Source organism: Peromyscus maniculatus, chromosome 16 (genome assembly GCF_049852395.1).
Source record: "Peromyscus maniculatus bairdii isolate BWxNUB_F1_BW_parent chromosome 16, HU_Pman_BW_mat_3.1, whole genome shotgun sequence".
Classification (NCBI taxonomy): domain Eukaryota; kingdom Metazoa; phylum Chordata; class Mammalia; order Rodentia; family Cricetidae; genus Peromyscus; species Peromyscus maniculatus.
In genome coordinates this window covers 34,804,498-34,814,846 of record NC_134867.1, presented here as the reverse complement: position 1 = coordinate 34,814,846, position 10,349 = coordinate 34,804,498, and the positions used below count along the sequence as shown (strand labels likewise).

Below are 10,349 nucleotides of genomic sequence, written 5' to 3'. Positions count from 1 at the left end.
AAGCAAATGACAGTGAATCTGATGGGCGTGGGGAAAGGGGAACACCTATTCACTATTGGTAGGAGTACAAAGTGCTACAGTTACTGTGGAAATCGGCATAGAGTTTATTAAAAGGATGTGGCTCTACCAGTGACCAGGCTAGCCATTCCTGGGCGTATTCCCAAAAGACTGTATATTCTACTACAGAGACTCTTGTCCATCCGTGTTCATTGCTGCTCTATTCACAGTAGCCAGGAAATGAAAACAGCCTAGATGTTGATAAGCTGTTGAATAAATAGTGAAATGTGCTCCATTTACATAATATAATATACTATTCCTCATCTGTTAAGAAAAAGAAAATGAAGTTTGCAGGTAAATGGATGAAGCTGAAAATAACTATTCTGAATGACGCAACCCAGACCCCTCCCCTCAATGACAAATGCTACATTTTCTTTTGAGTAACTGGGTGGTTTCTTTGAGTCTTTAGATATTTGTGTTTAAATTGGAGTACTCATAGAAGTCAGGAGGCTAGTAAGGGGGGTGAGGGCGGAAGGGGGGGGGGGAGCTTCAACAAAGGGAGATAGAACACAGGTGGTCTGGAGGGGGAACGGGTGATAATGGAGGTGGAAGGATAAGTGAGGTGGGTGTGGGAGGGCAGGGTAGAGGAGGGAACACAGGGAGGGGTAACTAACATTAAAGGCTTTGAGGCAGTCATATGAAAATCTACTGTTGAAAGAGTTCTGAAATATGTACATATGCAAATACCGAAAAAGCGTGTAAGTGCTGCAGTTACCCTACAACAGCGAGCAAAGCCTTTCCCAGACAGACATCATGGGCTACTAAACAAAAAGCGCCGAGCCTAATCTGGGTCATCTCTTCTGGAGTTGTATGTCGGTGGAGTCCCAGAGACCCTCAAACATTCCACCGGATTGCCTTAGCTCTTTGCTGCCTTTTTCAGTTTGCTTTTTCCGTTGCTGTGATGAACACTATGACCCAAAGTAACTGGAGGGAAGCAAGGGTTTATCTCAGATCACACTTCCACATAACGGTCCAACCCAGAGAGAAGTCAGGAGAGGAAGTCAAGTTAGGAATCATGGAAGTGGGAACTGAAGCAGAGGGCACGGAGGAATGCTGCTTACTAGCTAGCTCTCTGATTCCTGATGAACTAGCTCAGGACCACGTGCCTAAGGCTGTACTCCCCACACTGGTCTGAGCTCCCCCATCTCTATCATGAGTCACGACCATCCCTCACAGATGTCGTCATAGGACAATGTGATCCGGTCAGTTCCACAACTGAGCTTCCCTTTTCCCAGGTTCCCAGGTTATGTCAAGTTGATAATAGAATCTGACCAGGGCAATTCCCCTTCAGAATTTGATGATGAGACCATATTGCCAAAGATGCAATATACTTGATTTGTAGGACATGGAGAAATCAAACCGGTTCCTGCTTGAAAGCCCTCGTTCCTATTGACTAGAAGATGGCCCTATGCCCATGCACATCGACTGGTGGGACTAAGTGCACTCAGTGGCTTTAAGAGAGAAAGGAGAGGACCTAAGTTTAGTTCCCAGCACCTACAGGGCAGCTTACAACCACTTGTAATTCCAGTCTTCTGGCCTCGGTGGGCACTGCATGCACATGATACATAGACATCCATGCAGGCAAAGCAGCCATACACATAAAATTAAAAATAGGAAACAATTTTTTTTCTTTCAAAGAGAGTGGCCATGACATTGGGAGAGAAAAGTAGTGGTGGGAGATTAGAGGGGGAGATAGAGGGAGAGCATGTGGTGTGCTTTTAATGAAAAGATAGTATATGCACACATGAAAGTCCTCCAAAATAAAGGATATGGAAATAATGGCATGGGGGTGGGGAATCATTTTCTACCAGGTAGAGGCCGGCCTGGTGCGCGCTCTCTCTCTCTCCCTCTCTCCTCTCTTTTTTCTCTTTCTCTTACACATACACATTGTCATATATTTGGTCATAACTTTTTAATGATCTTAAGTCATTTCTTCAAGCTAAATCTTGTTCTCTCCCACGTAAGAACACCCCCTTTATAGATATAATTATCTTATTAATATTCTCTAAGTGTGGCATAGTACTGGGTACAGTGTCACATGCCTGTACTTCCAACTTGCAGAAAAACGGAGGCAGCCTTTGCTACATTGCAAACTCAAGGCCAGCGTGGGCTACTGTCTGAGTTAGCATTCTATTGCCGTGATTAAAAACACACTAAGACCAAAGGTAACTCGGGAAATAACTTATTCCATTTATATTTTCCCCATCACAGTCTATCACTGAAGGAAGTCAAGGCAAGAACCTGGAGGCAAGAACCGAAGCAGAAGCCATAGAGGAGTGGGGCTTTCTCTCTTGGTCCTCATGGCTGGCTCACCCTCCTACCTTCTTATAGCACCCAGGACCACCTGCCCAGGGGCAGCACTGTTTACAGTGAGCTAGGCCCTCCCATATCAGTCATCAATCAAGAAAATGCACCACAGGCTTGCAAACAAGCTAATCTGATGGGGGCATTTTCTCAATTGGGTTGCCCTTTTCTAAAAAAACGACTCTAGCATTTGTCAAGTCGACATAAAACTATCCAGAACAGATACCTAAATGACTGATACCTCGTCTCAACCACTCCTCCTGGAAAAAAGAAAAAGAGCACATAGAAATGATTCATACAGTGCAGTGGAGAATATCATAGTAGTATCTTTTTTAATAATGACAATATTATATTTTATTATTTATATGTATGTTCATTTCACTATTTTGCATTGGTATTTGAAAAATCATTTATCTGTAGTTGACACCCCGAGAAGAATGTCAATTGTCCTCTTCTATTTTGGTCTTAATCCTTTGACACAAGGTTTCTCTCTGAACTTGGTCCTTTTTGTGTTTTAGCCTAGGCTGGTAGTCTAGAAGTCTCAGTGACCCCTCTGTCTGCCCCCACAGTGCTTGGGTTGTAAGCACCTGTGATACTATGCCTGGCTTGTTACCTGGATGTTAGGATCCGAATTCAGGTTCTCATGGGGGTGCTCTTAACTATGAAGCCATCTCTACAGCTGAGTGGGTCAAGATCTATGGCCCTCACAACTTGTGTGATTAAGTTCAGTGCTGTGGTCTGAGCCTGTAGTCTGAACCTCAGTCTTCCATGTGGTAGGAAGATCAGTCGAACCCAGGGACTCTAGGCCAGCTTTGTCAACACACTAAGAATCTGTTGCAACAAACACAAATGGACACAGCTTATTATATATAACGACTTATTCTTAACATGGAATCAAAATAGCAAATATTTGGTTTCAAGGTCTGTGAAAATAATGAGTCCTGAAGCTTGTTTTATCAGCTTTATGGTGGCTGCCTCAAAGTGCATAAATGTCTGAAATCTGTGGCTGAGATTTTACATCTTCCCCTGAAGCTCATATGTGGAAAGGTTTGGTTCCCAGTTGATGGTGCCAGGGGGAGGTGGAAACTTTTGCATGTGGGGCCTACCTGATGGAAGTTAAGTCATTTGGGGTACATCAGTGAAGGGTATATTAGGCCCTCGGTCTCTCAATTTTGACTTCTCAGATTCCAGCAGGGAAGTGAGAAGCTTTGCTCCGAATGCTCCCTATCATGATGCCTTGACCCCTTCCCAAAGCAAAGGGCTGAGTGACCCCAGACAGAAACCTATGACACCATAAGCAAAAATAACTCTTCTAGGTTATTTATCTCAGCTATTTCCTCGAAGCAACAGGAAGTGAACACGAATTGCCAGTTCTTCTTCACTAGAAATGCCTGCAATCAGGATTCCAGTATGTTTTACACACCTTAACAAACTTACTGCGTACTCAGTGTCTGGGACTGCAATCGAGGAAATCAGCTCAGGTGCCTGCTGTACAACCAATGCTAGCCATTATTGCAATAATTTTATTATTTACAAGAATGATTTTAATAAGTAACGTTATTCCCCCCCCCCCCGTTTTCGTTTTGATGTAGTGAAGATAATACCCTCACTGGCTTTTTCAGTTATTGTGAGGACCAACTGATAAAATACACGAATGTGTGTTGTTACCTGGAAAGTATCATCCAATGCAAGGCGTGTCTGGCGAGGGTTAATTTGACACCGTTAATTTTACGATGTTTAGGAAAGAAAAGGTGACTTTGGCAAAGGTGGAATCACTAATGATTTTATGAGAGGTGGGAGGATGCAACTGACTAGAAGAACATTGGGGGCAGATGCTGGAGGCAGTGAGGTGACTTGACAGTTTGACATGCAATGCTAAGGAAAGATGGAATAAGTAGAATAAGAGATCTAATTGTACAAAACACCCGGGGGAGAGTCTATCTACGTGTGTGTGTGTGTGTGTGTGTGTGAAACTTTCCACGATTTGACCCGTTAGATTTTTTTTTTTTTTTTTTTTTAAGGACACTGCCTCATCCCCGTTATATACTTTGCAAACTCGGTTCCCAAGCTTCTGCCTGGCGAAATCCCGACTCCGAAGGCTGAGCATCAAAGCTCCTCTCCTCCACGGGGTTTGTCCAACTCTCTCCTGCCTCTCCCACAGGAAGAATAAATGGTTTCTTTTCAAGCCTTTCCTGTGAAAGCGCTTCTTTCACTGGAGTCTGATGGGGGACCCGGCTTTCCTTATTCGGTTTCCTGGACCTGCTCTGGCTGTCTACCACGAAACAGGCACCCAGCGAAGGTTCAGGCAGGGAAAGCACTTTGAAGAAAGAACTTTTAGAAGTTGAGAGGGCATTTGAGGCCAGGATTCTCAGAAAGAACGCCTCGCACACACACGCATTGGCAATCATGATCTCCAGGGTCGCTCGGAGGGCGACACGGGACCGGGCGGCGGGGGGCGCGGAGCCTGGGAGCCGACCGAATCCCTCGGGAAGGTCCGTCCCTCCCCGGCCACCCTTTCCCCTACTCCCCCCGCCCACTCCAGACGGCGCCGTGGGCGTGGTCTGGCCGCGTGGGCGTGGCCTGGCCCGCGGTGGGTTTCCGCGCCCGGGGCGTGCCGAGCGGCGGCGGCGGCGGCGGCGGCGGGGGGGGGGGGGGGGAGGGATGCGGGGCGGGGCTTCCGCCAGGAGTGGGCGGGGCTTGCGCGTGGAGTTCTCTGACGGCCCCAGCCAGGGAATTTCAATTTGAAACCTTTCGCGGAGGGTGGAGGCGGCCGGGCGCGGAGGGCCGGCGGCCGGGGCCGAAGCGGGACGTGTCCCGGGGCGAGCAAGCTCGAGGAGGGGGGCGGTGTCCCGGTAAGGAGGCGAGCGGGCTACGGGGTTGGCGGGCGGCGTCCCTCCCCCCCGCCCCCAGGCTGCAGGCGGGAAGCCGACCCCGGCAGGAAGCCCCGGGACGGCTGTCCCCCGGCGGGGGAGGGGGGCGGCTGTGGGCCCTTCTCCCTCCCTCCCTCCGTCCCTGCCAGCCAGGCAGGCAGGCAGGACGGCGGCGGCGGCGGCGGCGACGCCGTCCCCCGGGTCACGCGCCCGGGCCCCCACCCCACAAGCCGCTCCGCTACCGAGGCATGCGGCGCTCCATCCATCCCGGGCGCGGAGGGGCTGTCGGCCGCGGCGGCGCCCTCCTCCCGGAGCCGTGGCTCCGGCAGGGGGGTCGTCGCCGGGCGCGGGCCCGTGGGGCCGGCTCGTGGGCTCTGCGGGAGCCGGGGAGGGCGCCGCAGCCGCCGGCCCCACGCGCGCGACCCGCCGCCCCCGCCGCCGCCCCCGCCGCCCCCGCCGCCTCCGCCGCGGTCTCCGCGGTCTCCGCGGTGTGGGAGCTGCGGGCGCGCACGCACGTTTTCTGCGGCGAGCCTTCCCTCTCCCGACACCGGGCCCTCCAACCCCTGCTGGCTTCCTGTTCGCCGGCGCTGGCAGCTGAGGGATGGGAGCAATTTAGGTGCGCTGCAGGGGGGAAAAGGACGAGGTGGAGGAAATAACGGAGCCCGGTGGCGGTGAGGTTGGCGCGTCCGGGGACCACCCCCCCACCTCCCCATCCTCGATCCCAGACGTCTGCGGGGGACGTTAGTTCATTAAGTGTCCCCAGATGTCAGCCTCTGGCGGGGCCAAGTTTTTTTTTTTTTTTTTTTGGTTTTGGTGAAGTTAAAAGAGCTCCCGCCCACAGTGTGTTATTTTGGGGGAGTGGTCTCTGTGTGGAGCCCTTGGTACAAACTCAGGAAGCCCTTCCCTAAATCTCTCCCTTCACTAAATCTCTTCCTTTGAGTAAATCTCTCTGTCACTTTTTAACAGCTGTCCCTGTTTTTTTAAGGTCCCTGGGTGGGTGGTAGGGAATGTGGAACCTCTGGGAGTTAGTTGTGCATATATTTTCTCCTTTCGGAATCAAGGTTTTTTTTCTCTCGTTGCTTGAACTTTCTTGCATGTGCAATGTAGGGTGTGCGGGGCATTATGTTCTTGTGACTGTGATTAGCTAACACAATAACAGCAACAAACTGCTGTCACAGGTCTCTCCATTCATCTTTCTCCAGCCCTTCCTGTTTTTGTAATTCCTCCGTGGGGTTATCTGTGTATTCTTTATAATACTACGTTGACAGCATTTTAGTCAGGCATCCCTCTTCATCTGAGTGAAATTTGATCCGTTTCTTGGCTGTGGGAGATGGGATTTAGAATTCTCAGTATTTGTATAGGTTTTCCTGGGCGGTGTGTGTGTGTGTGTGTGTGTGTGTGTGTGTGTGTGTGTGTGTGTGTGTGTAGCGTGTGGTACTACTCTTCAGTTTGTTTGCAGGTTCCTACTATGGGAAATCTCTGGTTTGCTCTTGCGGCCACTGATGGGGGCCGCATTGCAATGGCATCCTGAATCTTGGGAAGACCCCGCAACCCTCTCATCGGGCTGCTGATTTGACATAAAGTTCAAAGAGAGAGGCTGTGTCACCTGTCAGGGGTAGGGTGGTCATTTCTAGAACTCAGTTTGAGGGCCACCGCCAGACGTCTGATGTTGCTCTTTGGAGGCCATTGGAGAACCGGAGGAGCAGTACTGGCTTAGAGCAGTGGTGTGGATTTTTGCTAGTTTAATCCTATTCTTTCTTCCTCGCTTCTCAGGCAGAATTCCCTCTGACGTCAGTAGTGGGGTCTTGTACGCAAGCTGACCGCTGAGAACGGGAGGCTGCTCATTAATAGGAGAGGACAGTTTCTTTCCTTTTAAAACACACTCTCCCCTTTAAGAAAGACCTAGTCGTAACAGTTCTTAACTGATCGTTTACCTCTAGTGGAAGTAGGACACTGTGTGCAAGAAAAAAAAAAAAAGTGTGTGGATGGATTGAGCTTCCAACTCTCAAAGCTCTTGAAGTCTAAATTAGATGGGGGAATTGTTTAAAAGAACCAAGAGCAGTGCCATTATTTAACATTACTCAGCTTAATAGATTTTTTTCCAGCGACCTGTTTGGTGTTTCTATAAGAAATGTAGACTGCTGTAGGATGTTTCCGAATAATTGATTATGGGTATTTAAAATATGAATTTTTAGGTCCAGTTAGAAAGAAGCCCATTTGGAGCTTTTGGGGAAGAATCTGAATGGATGTGCGCCACCCACCCCCAAATAACTACAGATAGAAAAGTAAGGAAGCTCAGAAGTCTTGCTGTACTTGAGGAATGACTTTAGGACATTTTGTTCATGTATGCTTTGTGTTACTTGTGCATCTGGACCAGGGAAACCCATCTTTAGATTTGTGAGAACCCTGAGCCTTCCAGCTTAGCTTTGCTGACCTGAGTTGGTAAGCTTGGGTCTTCTGCTTTTTAATGTAATGTTCTTGTGGTTTACCCTTTTCAAATGACCAGTTCTAAAGATTTGAGTTTAGAAACCTAACCAGTGACCAGAATGTAAAAAATAGATATTTAAAAATCAGAATCATGTCCTCGTGGGCTACCCAAACACATGCTTTCAACTAAAAATACTTACGAAGATGACAAAGCAGTCCTCAACCAAAATATTTATTGGTAAATTTTCTCTGTAACTAGTAATTCTGTAGAGTTATGCTTAACATTTAGTCTGCTCTGAATCACCACCTCGTATTGCTGTGGCTAGTGACCTACAAAGGTTGTATCTTTGCCATTTTATTTAGGAATGTGTGGTTCATATTTTATATAGTTGGAGGTCTGATTTTTTTTTTTCTGTTTCCACAGTAAAGCATGGGCTTTTTCTTTATTTGAGCTGAGATAGCTGTGGGTAGACATTTTTGAAAAGAGAAATTGCTAGTTTTTTTTTTTTTTTTTTTAAGCAAGGCAGCAGAAGTTTCTAGAGATCAATACCACCAACTGGCATGTTGCCTTTCTGAAGTCTGTATTGTTTATTAGAGATAACAAAGGAAATGTGCCTGTCTCCTCCACCCTACCTTTATTTAGAAACAGTTCTAGTGGACTTGCTTTTTTTTTTTTTTTCTTTCTTCCCAGATTGGAGTTGCTGTACCTAACCACTGGGTACTCTTACAGAGTTAAATGCCTCAAGTCAATGTTTATTCTGGCTTTCATAGTCAGCAAATACTGGCCAAACCCTAATTTACTGCTCTTTTATAGAATCTTGGACTCAGTCTCAGGGCTGAACTTTTAGGAGTCAGCAGATCTCCTCTTCGCCCCGTCCCTTCTCCCCTCCACACACAGACCTCTCTAGCTGCTTTGGAAGACCTGAGTAAATAGAGGATTTGTATGTGATTCCTTCACAGATGGCAGACAGAGCATCCTTTGGGAATGGCATGTTTTGGCATGAACCAGTAACTTGATATTCAATAAGATTTCTATCATTTGTCTGTCTGTCTGGGCAGTGTCCCAAACTAAAATCTAAGATGGAATGACTGCTTTGTGTCATTAACTGTAGGGAATATGACCACCACAGTACTTATTAATAGTGTAGTTGCTTAGAAGTCATAAGTAAGCCAGAAAGAAAAAAACAAAAAACAAAAAACAAAAAAAACAAAACCATCTCTAATATATCTAGAAACAGTTGACAATTGATAATTACAACTTTTTTGGGGTAGTTTTTTTACCCCCAAATCAGTATATGTGTTTGTATATTTTGTATGAAATAGAAGGGAATACACACATATAACACACACACACATTTTACATATACTTGCTAGATGGGGAACCTTTGTACTATACTCACTAGTTGAAAAATTAATTCACTGGACCTTTTTGCCTATTTTCTAAAGGTTTATTTCATATGTGTGATTATTTTGCCTGCATGTATGTGTGTACACCATGTGGGTGCCTGGTGCTTACACAGGCCAAGAGAGGGCGCTGGTTCTGTTGGAACTGAAGTTACAGGCTGTTGTAAGCCCCAAGGGAGCCGGAAATCAAATCTGGATCTTCTGCAAGAGCAGCAAGTGCTCTTAACTGTGAGCCATCTCACCAGCCTTCTTGAGTGTATTAAAACAACAACAACACCAACACCAGGGTCTCCACTGGCATGATGGCACATGCCTTCAACCCCAGTATTTGGAAGGCAGAAGCAGGTAGATTTTTGTGAGTTCAAGTCCAGCCTGGTCTACATTGTGAATTCTAGTACAGCCAGGACTATGTAGAAAGGCCCTGTCCTAACAAAACAAAACAAAAAAGATAAATAAAACAAACAACAACAAAATCCCAGTGTCTCATACAGTTCAGGTTGGTATTGAACCTACTATGTGCCTAAAGTCAGCTTTGAACTCCTGATCCTCTTGTTTCCATGTCTTAAGTGCTAGCATTCCAGTGGGGTACCTTGAAAGCTTGACTTTGTAGAAATTGGTCATAGCTTACAAAGAAACATAAAGAGGACTTGCTTAATAACCATCTCTGGATATGGTTTCTGCTTGTTCTTTTGATTGGTTTGGGATCTGTGCAGATTTTTTTTTTGATGGGTGTTTTTCATGTCTAGAATGGTAAATCATCTATATACTGTTTTGCTGGTTCGAGGAATAGCATTTATTTTAACAAGAATTTTTCTAAAAAAAAAAAAAGAGGTTTTCTGAATTTTCCTTTTTTAAGTAATTTCAGACAAGTCAGACCTTCATAGTCTATCAGTACTTTCTTTTTTTTTTTTTTTTTTTTTTTTTTTTTCCATCACAGGCAATTTATTTTGTTCTATTCATTCACAGTTAATACAGAAAATACTTGGAAACATTTCCATATGATGTTTGACACAGAAATCATCAAATAGAAGTATACAATGTTGACAGGAGGCAGTACATTTATAATTTATAACCCCAAATGTATTTATAAATTAGAAATGGAAAGATCTACAAATGAAATTATGAAGGTTCACCAAAGTCATTTAATCTGTTAGTTTCTCATTCATTTTTATGTCTTAATAATATTCTATTGTATGAATAAGCCACATTTTATTTCTCTCCAGTATTTGATAGCTATTTGAGTTGTTTTAACTTTTTTACTATTAGCAACACACTGCTGTAAACCTT

General features: G+C 45.8%; 1 protein-coding gene across 28 annotated transcripts in view; it reads left to right on the top strand.

Moving 5' to 3' along the window:
- Window positions 1-5,056: 5,056 nt before the first annotated feature.
- The window catches only part of Epb41l2 (erythrocyte membrane protein band 4.1 like 2), a 175,533-nt gene continuing 170,240 nt past the window's right edge, over window positions 5,057-10,349 (top strand). For 26 of the 28 annotated variants that reach the window (XM_076552614.1, XM_076552612.1, XM_076552610.1 and 23 more), the window contains exon 1: window positions 5,079-5,213. The gene's annotated coding sequence lies outside the window, so the exon portion shown is untranslated. Of the gene's footprint in view, window positions 5,214-10,349 lie in introns of all 28 variants that reach the window. The other 2 variants (XM_076552590.1, XM_076552605.1) reach the window with 2 other exon arrangements.